This window comes from Schistocerca americana, chromosome 5, assembly GCF_021461395.2.
Source record: "Schistocerca americana isolate TAMUIC-IGC-003095 chromosome 5, iqSchAmer2.1, whole genome shotgun sequence".
Classification (NCBI taxonomy): Eukaryota; Metazoa; Arthropoda; class Insecta; order Orthoptera; family Acrididae; genus Schistocerca; species Schistocerca americana.
In genome coordinates, this window is record NC_060123.1 from 374,330,860 (window position 1) to 374,344,438 (window position 13,579).

The following is a 13,579-nucleotide window of genomic DNA, read 5'->3' on the forward strand; positions in this document are numbered from 1 at the left end:
ACATTGCAAGACACAGGTTAATGTAAGCAAGAGATAAGTCATTGCATATGTATTAGGCTGGTACATTAATAACCGATGTAACCGCAAGGCTCACCACGTCCAGTCTCAAAGATAACTAACGCTCACGGCCGTTAGACCGTGTATTTAAAGCAAACCTGATTTGCATCCTCATAGTGGCACTATTAGCGCCACTCTTACGCAACGGGTGCGAAATTTGAGGAGACATTAGGTTTCAGATGTAGAAACACCCCCACTAACTTTCGTTTATGTCGCAATGGTGTTGCGATTTTTTTTACGTATTTTGCAAAACAAAATGTGCTTTGGGGCTCTGCGTCAACTGTGCCAGGGGTAGAGTAATTGTGAATCTTGTCATGTCCTCATCTACGTGTTTGTTAAACACGGAGCAGAACACACACTTCAGCACTGCAACAGGGCCGTTCACTGCTATCGATCTATGGGTATCCCTCCATGTCTTACACACACCGCTTAATGGGAAATGATCGATGTCTTGCACTGAAGTGATCACTTCGCGATCTGGATTTACCTGCCAGACAATATGGTGCCCGAAGGAAAGCCGCCACGACGGCTGCTCAGTAGGGCAGAAAGCTTCGGTTTACAGCCGACTTGTTGTGTCTGAACACCGTGACAGCGTCCAAGAATGGTTGGATCTTGTTACCCAAGTGCATTTAACAGTCTTCAGGCCAGCTTAAAAGGCAGCCTGCCCTTGATGGAGCGACTAATGTCACTCAGCAGTCAGGACCAGACAAGGCGAAGCAGCGTAGGTTCAAATGCCGGCCAGCTGCAGAGAACCTCGCAGCCTTTCCGGTAGCGAGGGCGAAATGTCGCCGAATTATAAGGGAGTGGAAGAACAGGTCATGGTAACAATTCCTGATCACGATAAACCGATCCGCTAAGAGTAATGTCGTGTGGGAGGCCATCAGGAGCATTTCTGGGAGGGAAGTGAAGTACTATGTTGCTGCTATAATAGGGAATGGTAGTCTCCAGACCAACCCACGAGACATTGCCCAGATGATGGCGGCCGAGTGTGCCACAGTTACCGCCACAGCCAGTGAGGATTCAGCTTTTTGGTACAACAGAGTGGCTACTGAGTGGGGCAACTGGAACTTCAGTTCCACCACTGATGGAGAATACAACCGCCACTTCTCCATGTGAGAGGTCAACGGCCGTCACGAAGTGGATACCGGTTCCCGTCAGACCAAAGAAGTTAAATATCACAGGGCGTGGCCTATATTTGGATAGGTGACCGTCCAGATACGCCGCTTACTGTTGACAATTTTCCCTTTGCGTTTACGACAGAGGGGACAAGAAGGATAGTGACGTGATGTCTCTGATCATCAGTCTTTGCGCCAATGTCCTGGTTTCAGTTCCAAACTTCTCTGTAATGTCTCATGAAGAGAGAGCATGCGACACTGTTTATGGTAATCCGTCCGTCAGAAGGGGCCATCTGGCTCGGAGGGCCCCTTGGTGCTCTTCGAGAGGAGAAGCCTATGTGCCGGAACCTTGTTTCACGCTCTTCCATCTCTCATCATCTCCAATATGAACACGACACCGCCATTGCAGCACTCTACACTTAATAGATACACTTACACACACAGCTCTTACACTTCACGAAGGGCGCAGAGGATAGGAGAAACCTGGCCTTCGGCGTCTCCGAGCCATTCATGCCATACGACTTTACTTTTATTTTTTTTTAGATATGGGGGCTGGATTCTATGTTATCTGCACATCACCTGATCATTATACGTTCCATTATAGTGTGTTACGGCATCTGACACGGCGAAGCAAAGTAATCCTCTTCTCACTTTTTAAACCTCTTTTGTGTGTCAGGTCACTTTCCTCACTCGTGGTGAAAAGCCATTTCTATTTCACATTTAAAACCTGGGAAAGACCGACCATACCCGAGTGGTTATTGTAGTGTTACCCTTACTAGGAGGATGGGAAATACCTAGGAGCGGACGGTCAACCGCCGCCTTGTCTGGATCTTAGAATTCAGATATCTCCTTAGTCGCTTCCAGTGTTGGTTCAGGAGGTATCGCACAACATTTTTCAACCTGGCCCTCCTGCAAGCGGCTATACAAACGGCTTCCCTGCGCCGGCATCACCTCCTGGATACATATTTTGAGATCGATAAGACCTAAGACACTACTTGGAGGCAATTCTACGATTGGGGTTTTCGAGGATGTCTTCCCATCTTTATACAGCCCCGCTCTCATCCTGCTATTTTAGATATCGAGTCAGTGACATCCTCTCCGATCGCTTTGAGCAGTAGAACAGTGTTCTGAAAAGTGGTGTTCTAAGTGTGACGTTCTTTGCTGTAGCTATTAATAATATTACGTTGGTATTCTTTGTTTGTTGACAACTTCTCTGTCTTTTGTCCCCCTTCGAGCCTTGAAGCAACAAATCGTCCGCAGCAACTGACTCTTCAACGGTTGGGTGAATGGGCGGAGAGAGGTGCTTTTGAATTCTCAATCGAGAAATGTGTTTGCGTTCTTTTTAACACTTCATGCTTTGTTTGAAAGTTTTCTGAGTTGAAGGTGAGGGGCACCGTTCTTAATTTTAAAGACACAATGAGTTTTCTTGGACCCACATTGGACTCGAAACTTACATGGCTGCCGCACCTTAGAAGCCTGGAAAATGCATTTGGTATTTTAAAATATTTTAGCCACAATTCGTGGAGAGCAGACCAGACTTGACTGCTCCAGTTTTAGAGGGCCTTCGTGCTATTTCGGATTCATTATTGGAGCTCGGTGTGTGGTTCAGCACGACACTCTTATTTTAAAATGCTGGACTTGGTGCACCATGAAGAATTCGGCTAACCACTGGGGCCTTTCGAAGCAACGTTACGCCGAAGATTTGCGCTGAGGCTAGTGAGCTGCTCCTTCACATCAGGCCACGACTCACCGTTGTGCACCAAGTCTATAAAACACTGTCCACACCACACGCACCTGCATACCATACCGCTGTCGGCCACCAATGAGAAAGCTCTTCATACTCAACACGTACCGACGAGGGCCCGGCGGGATGCGCGCGAAGAATTGCTGTCTGGAGGTGGGATAATACGTCGCGTATTCGGAAGCAAAAATAACTGACATTATTGTATTAAAGGTTTATAACTGACATTATTATTGCTTGACCTATGTGGGGGGAACGAGGCAAAAATGAAGTATAATTGTTTTACAAAGTATTGCAAAAATAGTCTTGGAGATTGAGCGCGAAGCTCCAGTTTTGACTTAGAACCGCAATAAAAATGAGAGTATGCTGTCTCGATTAAGAAACGGAAATATACCACACAATATAATTTCTCCGTTAATATCATCTGTATCCTTGACTTGTAAGTGCCTTTTAATAACAAATCTGAATTTCATTAAATCGTGTTCACTGAAAATCTGTCCCCTATTTAGCTGATGGCGAGTCTGGTCAAGATTTTAGAATTTTTGACATGTCTGGATTCTGACCTGAGCTGTTAGGCTGGTTTTATGTGTTTAAATTGGGAGAGACAATCTATTTCAAAGGAAGAAGGACCTGGCGTTACAGTTACGGCTCTTACGGGAGATAACATCAACACCTCTGCTCTTATTCTAAGAGAGGACCTACGAATAACTTTATGAACACTTTCTAAAGTGTTGAAAATTGCTCTGGGTGCCACCCACAAGTTGGGAACAAAAATTTTGCATGTTAGATTTGTTTGCGGACGATGAGTTTCAAGACCGTTGATTACCGAACAGAAGAACAATCCTGTGCTGCATGCAGTAGAATGTGATGTTAGAGGGAGATCAGAGTTTCTTTTCTTTCAAAGGCAGTCGTCCGAAATAGTGCTAAATGCATTTTCTCGAAATTATTCCGAGAAGTTAGTGTATGAGCCAACGTGAATAGAAAACGGTTTTGAAAACATACTTGACTTCTTAGCAACAAATTATCCTGTGCTAATAACGAGCATCAAAACGGATACAGGGATTAGTGAACACAGGATTGTCGTAGCGAGACTGAGTATTGTAAACCCCGAATCCTCCAAAAATAAACGAAATATATATCTACTGAAAAAAGCATATAAAAATTTACTTGACGCTTTCCTCAGAGACAATCTTCACTCCTTCCAAATTTACAATGTAAGTGTAGACTAGATGTGGCTTGAATTCAAAGAAATAATATCGACAGCAATTGAGTGATTTATATCAAATAAATTAACAAACGTCGGAGCTGATCCACCCTGGTACACAAAACGGGTCAGAACACCGTTGCAGAAACAACGAAAACAGCATGTCAGATTTAGACGAATGCAAAATCACAAGATTGGCGATCTCTGACAGAAGCTCGAAATTTAACGTGGACATCAATGCGAATTGCTTATAATAGTGTCCAAAGCGAAACCTTGTCTCGAAACCTGGTAGAATATCCAAAAAGAGGTACTGGTCGTATGTAAAGTATGCTAGCGACAAGACGCAGTCAATGCCTTCTCTGCGCGATAGCAATGGAAATGCTATTGACGACAGTACTGCGCAAGCAGGGTTACTAAACACAGCCTTTCAAATTCCTTCGCCAAAGAAGTCGATGCAGAAATTCCAGAATTCGAATCGAGAACACCTGCCAACATGAGTAACGTAGAATCAGGAATTCTCGGTGTAATGACGCAACTTAAATCACTTAATACAAGCAAGTCTTCTGGTCCAGACTATATCAATTAGGTTCCTTTGAGAGTAAGCTGATGCAATAGCTCCATATTTAACAATCATATACAACCATTCGGTCGACGAAAGATTCGTACCCAACGACAGAAAAGTTGCACAGGTCATACCAATAGTCAAGAACGGTAGTAGATGTAATCCACTGAGTTACGGGCCCATATCATTAACGTCGATATGCAGCAGGATTTTGGAACTTATTTTGTGTTCGAAAATTATGAATTACCTCTAATGACACACAATCAACATGCAGTTAGAAAACATCTTTCTTGTGAAACAGAAGCTCTTTTCACACACGAAGTGCTGAGTGCTGTTGACAAGGGATTTCAACTTGATTCTGTAGATTTCCAAAAAGCTTTTGACACTGTACCGCACAAGCAGCTGGTAGTGAAGTTGAGTGCTTATGGAATATCGTCTCAGTTGTGTCAGAGAGGTCAGAGTTCGTAGTAATTGACGGAAAACAATCGAGTAAAATAGAAGCGATTTCTGGCGTTCCCCAAGGTAGTTTTATAGGCCCTCTGCGGTTCATTATCTATATAAACGATTTAGGAGACAATCTGAGCAGCCGTCTTAGGTTGTTTGCAGATGGTGCTGTCGTTTCTCGTTTATTAATGTCGTCAGAAGATCAAAACAAATTTCAAAAGATTTAGAAAAAATTCTGTATGGTGCGTAACTTGGCAGTCGACCCTAAATAATGAAAAGTGTGAGGTCATCTACATGGGTGCTAAAAGGAATCCGTTAAACTTTGGTTACAAGATAAATCAGTCAAATCTAGAGGCCGTAAATTCAACTATATACCTAGGAATTTCAATCACGAACAATTTAAATTGGAAAGAACACATTGGAAATTTTGTGGGGAAGGCAAACCAAAGACTGCGTTTTATTGGCAGAACACTTAGAAAATGTAGTGTCATCTTTTGGAGTACTTCTGCGCGGTCTGGGATTCTTACCAGATGGGATTAATGAAGTACATAGAAGAAGTTGAATGAAGTGTAGAAGTTTTGTATTATCGAGATATAGCGGTGAGAGTGTCACTGACATGAACAGGGTTTGGGGTGGACACCACTAAAACAAAGGCGTTTTTCGTTGCGGCAGAAACTTCTCACGAAATTTCAATCACCAACTTTCTCCTCTGAATGCGAACACATTTAGTTGACGCCAACCTACATAGGGGAAACGACCATCATAATAAAATAAGGGAAATCAGGGCTCGCACGGACTGATACAAGTGTACATTTTTCTCCCGCGTTGTTCGAGATTGAAAAAATAGGTAATTATAGTGAAGGTGTTTCGATGAACCCTCTACAAGACACTTAAGTGTGATTTGCAGAGTATCCATGTAGATGTAGATGCTGATGAAACATGGCTACATCATTTTGATCATGAGAGCAAACAACAAAGCTCTGTGGAAATATCCTCCATTACCAAACTTCCCAAAAATGCAAATATGGTTGCTTCTACTGAGAATATTATAGACATAATTTTTTAATATTTATGTAATGGTCCAACAATATTTTGTGCCTGCACGCACAAATAACTGTACAATTTCCTGAGAACTTTGCAATTCCGTATCTGGCGCAAGAGACGACTTATCCGTGAAATAGGCTGGATGATGCACCACGACAAAGCACGGCCGCGTACTGCAGGTATCAATATGAATTGCATCCCTCAGCCTCCCTATAGTCCGAATTCAGCATCGCGTGACATTTTTCTAGTCACTAACTTTCGTGGGTTGCATCTTGATTCGTATGAAGGAGTAATTAAAGCTGCAAAAGCGATTCTGAAGGACCTTCCAGATAGTTGTTACCAGCTTGTCCTTGCAGACTAGCAAAAACTCTGGAACAAGAGCTTCGCATCCAAAGCAGACAATTTTGAGAAGCACCATCAAAATTATGGGGATGAGTGAAGGTATGTGGTCAAAACAATATAATCATTCGTTGTTGAGCAGCCGTCGTTTCTTTCTATTATGCCGTGTAGTGATGGAAGCTACTGATTAGACTGTAATGAACCAAATAGCTAGTAATATATCAGTGGTATGAAGAACATATCAATTTTTAAAAACCTACAACAGTATTTAGTCAACGTTTCTAACTGTTCTTGGTAGTGCAGTACGTTTGGCACATTGTGTATATAATTACTTAGACAGAATATTCCATGATTATGTTGAGGAGTGCAAAAGGGAATCAAGTGATGGTTAAAGTGAACTTAGACACAGATACAACCGTCTATACCATGTGCGGAATTAGACGTTTGAAAGTGTGGCAGCCCGTTGTCCCATTGCTAGCACTAACGTGAATTAAGTAGGGTTATAACCAGTTAGCTAACAGTAGTCCAGTTTCTATCATACTCAGGCTTCTTGAAAAGGAATTTTGCAATTAGGGTAATTTTTCTGGTCAAGAAAACACATGTCTTATTTATTTCCCAAGTTGTAGTTACGATGTTACCATTTGGTCAACTGTTACGAAGAAGGTAATTTTATCAGACATTTCAGCTCAGCTTACATGGGAGGAACGAGAATGATGAGTCTCCAGTAGTGCCCATCATACAAAAATGAAAACTCTTACTGATAACTTGAATTTGACGCATGAACTCCGTTATTCACTTATAGTTACTACATGGACAGGCCTCCATACCTAAAACAGGATATAATACTTGCTCTTATTTGGCTTCCTCCGATCAATCTTCGCACCTTAGAAACAGCTTTGGAAAGAAGAAAACGGTTCGGAAGTGCAGGATCTTTGCCTATCACCTGACACCTACTGACACGTTTACAGCAGGACGGAAGCACTAAAACGTCAGAGAGCAGAGTGCAGTTACGAGCTTCCTGTGCCTCACGTCCTGGCCAGGAAGCGGCGAGAGTGTGTCTGCGGCGATGGTGCCTGTTTTCACGCAGAGCAGACGCGAGGAAAAGGATCGGCGCAAAAGTGCTAACAGAGTCACGCCTAAGGGAAGGTGCCAAAGCGCTTGTGCACATCACACAGCCATTTCTTGAACTGATACACAATGAGAAGTAGCTGAATTCTGATAAATCGAGTCCTTCGTTTTAATACGCTAATGAAAACTACAAAATTTGTGGGGATATATAAGAGTGAACTCTGAACCATGTTTGAGAGAGATGATAACAGAAAATTAATTAGGATTACAAAGCTGTACTTGATAGCCGACTTCGGAGTTTTTCATTTAGAACTTGTAAACGTTGTGGCTTGGAGTCAAAGGTAGCTTCGATATATTATTAGGTAATTTCTCTCCACGCAATTACTGGACGATAGAATGAACAGTATATTTACCAACAATGCACCAGACACTCAGGTGTCATGTCAGCCAGAAGTGGATGCTGAGAAAGCAATGCTACCTATCGTTCTTCGAAGACAATGTGTATTTGTTCCGTTGATATATGACTGAAGGCCAGAACATAGGCCTCCAAAGCGTCCCTGCCGTAACGACTGATGTTGCACATTGTCTCAACATACACAAGTCGAGAACTTTGTATCCAATGGGCCCACCAACCATCACACTTCGACTATGTCCACTGTTCCACACAACTATGTGGTTGCTAGGTATCGATCACCATACTGTTGTACCCCACTGACTTTTCACGGGGAGACAGCGCTTGGTGAAGCCGCACAGTCTGATTTTACTAATAGAGAGAGAGACAGAGAGAGAAAGAGAAAAATAATGAAATAAAATTAATTCCGAAATCCGATTACAGATTCATTATCCTGACAAGATGACGAGTTCATCTGTACCAAGCAAGTACCTATCAACTGCGAATTAAAAATCCCACTTATTAAATCAATTACTTTCAGAATCAAAACTAATTTTCTTCGACCAACAAACACCATTGACGTCATGCATGGATGGCGGACTGTTGGACCTAGCAACGGGACCGTAAATACTTTCCCTCACGGATTTGATTCATATTGATAGGTGTGTAGATCATGGCTGGGATTTCGATATATGTGAAAAAGAAGCCGCAACTCTCAACCGTTCTCGGGAAAATCGAGTTCGAAAGTTTTAAGGGTGCATATATACCAGTCTGTGGTTGCAAACAGCGAAGAACTCCCGAGCCGACCGAGTAAGCGCTTGATTTCGAAAGCTGGGGGACTGTATCGAATCTGGCTCCCGGAACTATTTTTTTCGTTCCCACATAATTCTAATAACAGGTTTATTATAACTATGCTAATTTTCAGTATCTAAAGAATCATTTATTGTCAACGTAATCTTCACCTTGAAAATTCGAGTTTTTCTCTAACATTTTGGAAGTAGTTTACCATTTATAACCGTATTACGAGCCCATTTTCCCGGTATAGGTACAGGTACGGTACGACTCACTTTATGAACCCATTTTCCCGGTAATCCTGCAGTTAATTTTGACTCAACAGACACAGTTGCATGTGCACAAACAACTTTCTGTTGGTGGAAGGAGAAAGGGAACTGCGTTTACAAACACGGAGAATACTTTATTCGTATGTTAGCCCCCGCTAACAACGCTCCAAGATGTCTGATTTTACAATCAAATGTATTGATGTTCCTGGTACTTCTACAGAAAGAGAACGTGAACCTCATTGTCAAGTGAATCGCTTCGCAGTGAAATTTCAAGTACGATTAAAAACGGCACTTGTGTGCATTGAACAACTCCTTCTTCTAAACAATCTCATCGCTTCGAAATCTTCTGCGGTAATAACACAATACTTGGAAATTGGAGAACAAATATTTCGCTGAATTTTGAAGAAACAGAAGCAGTCGCTTCATCTTCAACAGACGGTTACGAGGCCGAAGAGAAGCAGTCGGAAATGCACAGCAATTACATTCCACAATATTACAAGATTAGGATTGGCACTCTCGCGAGAGAGATCGAGGATAGAGTTTGGCCACTTTTCGTAGAAGGGGACCTTCACAACTCAAAATCATGAAAGGTTAGAAAAGATGGGAAGATCATATAAAACAAGATGAAACAACACATGAGCAACCTAAAGCAGTTGATTCGTAGACCTATGATCGTTTCGTAGACGCTCAAGAATATAATCAGCAGGTGAGGACGAGAAACCTGCAGCAATGCGCTCTTGCAGCTACTAGCCAATTTCCTGATTTACATTTTCAAGGTTCTGACTCGTGGGTAGTGCTCTTCAAACGAAAAAATCGCACTGATCAGAGAAAAATAACTAGATTTTTATCCCTGAGAGAAAGCGCTTCAATGCAGCAAGTCATTTATGCAGCAGCAAATTAAAACGTGCAGCGCAAGACATTCACAACGTGACGCATTCGTGCACTGCTCGACATGCTGTCACCTTATCTGGAAAATTACTACCAACGGTCTTCGTTTGCTTGCAAGAGACCACTGGCGCATTTAGACCAAGAGTACAAAAAGCAGTTGATGATACGCACGCAAGTATAAAAACGTTATGAAAACATCTTCAAAGTCCGGCAAACTCACAACCGTACTTTATAAGAAATTCTTAATTGAAGTCTTGAAGCCATGTGTGAGAGAAGAAAAATTACTTTTGCTCCCTGTTTCATGGGGAGGGCAAACGAACCCTGTTTTGTACAACGACATTTTTGGTGCAACACTGCGACGTTTATTTTTACAGGCAGCTGAAAAAGCTTGCAAATCGACTTCAAAATTGCTCGTACATCATCGAACACAATAGGGAGTTAGCTTCAAGAGAAGATTGTATAAAAATTAAATCAATCCTACAACATCAGTTGTCGGCACAAATATTCGGAGATATGATCAGGTATGTGTGGTACACCGCGAAAGTGTGTGATGACCAAGAACCGATTATGAACGTAAACCAAGTTTGTTTTGCAGTAGAAATATTGAAAAAACCGTGCTCTTGCAAAAGCTCGGCTCAAACCACCAGTGAGACATTAGTAAAGGTGTCGCAAAGACCGGACACTGCTGTGTTCCTGAGACCCTTGCGCGGTCAAGACACTAAGTTCAAGAAATATTCACGACAATGATCAACCCTGTCAAAGAAAAAATAAAAGTCACTAAATTTAAAGCAACCAAAAACGTAGTAATAGTAGATGTTGCGATAGAGGAGGACAAAATAAAATATTGAACAATCAAAAACTATGTAAAGCCGTCAAATGTGAACCACCCAAAAAGAAAAACCCACTTGTTATCATGTACGATATTCCAGTTACCATAAACCATAATGAGCTATGTGATACCATAAGATACCAAAATATTGACGACATGAGTACAGAAGAGTTTAAGAATGAATTCAAATTAAGAGAGAGAGACGTATTTCATCATGTGGCTGAAGTATCTGGTAAAATGTGGAAAAAGCTAAGGACTATGGGAAAGATCTACATCGGTTTCCACTACATAAATGTGCGGGACTATTTGGTGGTACCTTGCTGTCACAATAGTGGAGACTTAGATCATGTACATAAGTACTGTGATCGGAAGCCGGCTTGCTCCAGGTGTGGAGTGGAAGATCACATAAAGAGAAGTTGCACGAGACCAGGAATTTGTATTCCCTGTACTAATAGGGGCAAAAAGACGTGCAAAGCTACGAGAAGAAACTGCCAAACATATAGGATGCTGGAGCAAAGATTGATATCAAGGACCGATTATGACTGAGGCCATGACAGCATACACGATGCCAAAAAGAAAATCCCCGCGCAAGAGGCGAAGGGATGCGGAAAGGGCAGCAGGGTTTAAACAGTTTCTAACTTTAGTTGCAGAAGCAAATCACGAAGGATGGAAATGGTGGATGCGTGCGTCCAGACAGACCCTTGGGAACAAGCGGCCGCTCCCTCTCCCTACTGCCAGGGACACAGATTGCCAGCAATCTGGTAACGCAAGATAGGAGTCCTGTTGTAGTGGGCCGACCGGTGTTTATGCAAGAGAACTCTGCACCAGACAACCAGTGCAGGTTAGCGCAGTTAGTAGCACAAATGCTGACACAATGCCAAATCAGCCGCTAGTTAGGGGATTGGAAATTGATCCTGTGAGAATCTATCCCAATCTCCAACATTCCATGCAGTTATCCCGCCTGGAGGAGCCGGCTGTCCTGACGACAGCACTACGACGCGTGGTGCGTGTAGGACACAAGCATGGGCGCAAAGTCACCTTCTCGGTCATGGAGGCTGTTGACAGGATACGGGTGAAGGCTAGGAATCTCCCCACTGACGTCGGTGACCTGCGTGACCTTGTGAAGAAGGTTTCTGAAAGACGTAATGAAACATTCGACCTATATGAAATTTACAATCGGTCTGTCCTATACAACGGAAGAATAGCCTTCGATTGGAGAAAGGCCTTTCCGGAATCATATGTGCACACATATTTCCCATGACAACAGCAGTACAGATAGGACAGTTAACTGCACATAATAGTATCTTGGTCATGCAGGAGGTTCGGAGGGTGGTGGAGGAAATGAGGAGCCTTGATGTGCTCTGTCTACAGGAGGCATACTCTCTTGCAGGGAAGATAGCATTTGCCACTGTAAACTGGCAAGTGGTAAGCTTTGGGGATGACCCGAAGGCCACCATCACAGTGATTAACAAACCGTTAAGAATCACAGTGCTTTCACATTTGTCCGGTGATCACTGTAATGTTGTAGAGCTCCAGTCGCCAATAGGCATCATATATCTGGTTAACATTACTTCCAGTACGGAACCAATATAGAAGTATACCTTGACCAATGTGTGCAGGTAACTACATAGCTGAGGGGGCGCAAGATTTTTATGGTGGCAGACGTGAATCCTAAATCCCCCCGTATGACACAGTGGCACTCGGGATGAAAGAGTCGGAAAAATGGAGGAGACCATCATGTCCTTACAGTTTATTATCGCCAATAGGCCAGAAACCCCCCACCTATACTGGCGGAGGGGGTGAGGCCATGAACATTTTCATCACGTTAATGTCAGCAAATATTGTTGGCAATATTCGAAGTTGGATGGTCAGAGACAGGGTCACCACAAGTGACCACAATCTAATCACTTTCACGCTCTGACAGAGAGTGCCTCCTGGAACATAGGGTGGGAAGTGCAGCTCAGCTACAATAGAACAGACAGGGAGCGTCTTGCAAGAGAGTTTGACTCCCCGATATGGCCGGAAGGTGACGAAGACGTCAACAGACACGCCAAGGAACTGGTCAGTGCACTCACCAGAGCGGTGAAGGGAGCTGTACCAACCAGGAGGAGAGCTGTAGCGGCCTCTCCGTCGCCGTGGTCTGCAGAACTACGGCAAATGCATCAGTCTGTCAGGAGGGCGAGGATGTACTACCAGCGAAGTTTCATCTGAGAAGAAAAACAGCGATCGTTGCGGATCTGTAGAGACGCTAAGGAGCAGTTCCAGAAGGAACTGAGAACAGTTAATCTCCAGAGCTCCCTGACGACAATGTAGAAGAGGATACAGAAGAGCAACGCCTAATTAGGCAGGCAGTTTAGGGAGAATATGTAAAACCACTGAGGTGTTTCCTTTCTCCGAGGAAGAAGTGGGGGCTCATATAAAATCTGTAAAGAGAGGCAAGGTCCCAGGACCAGAGGCCATTGTAGCGGAAGTGGTGTAATACCTAGCTCTTCAATTGGTAACACCTCTGACAAGGATATACAATGAGGCATTGCGCCTCAGGATGTTTCCCTCCATCTGGAAACAGGCCAATGTAGCCATCATCAAGAAAGGCCAGGACAAAGATCCAAAAGAAGTAAAATCCTACAGACCAATCTGTCTGTTGGACCTGCTGGGCAGATTGTAAAAGCGGTTACTGGCTGACAGACTGACAGTGGCCCTAGTGCTGAGTGGGATTAGCGGCAATTCGGCTTTCGGCTGGGGCGATCTGCATCTGACGCAATTGCCCTGGAGGTCCGTGGATCGTCCCCAGATAAGTACACAGTTGGCATCTTGGTTGACATCATTGGCTCCTTTG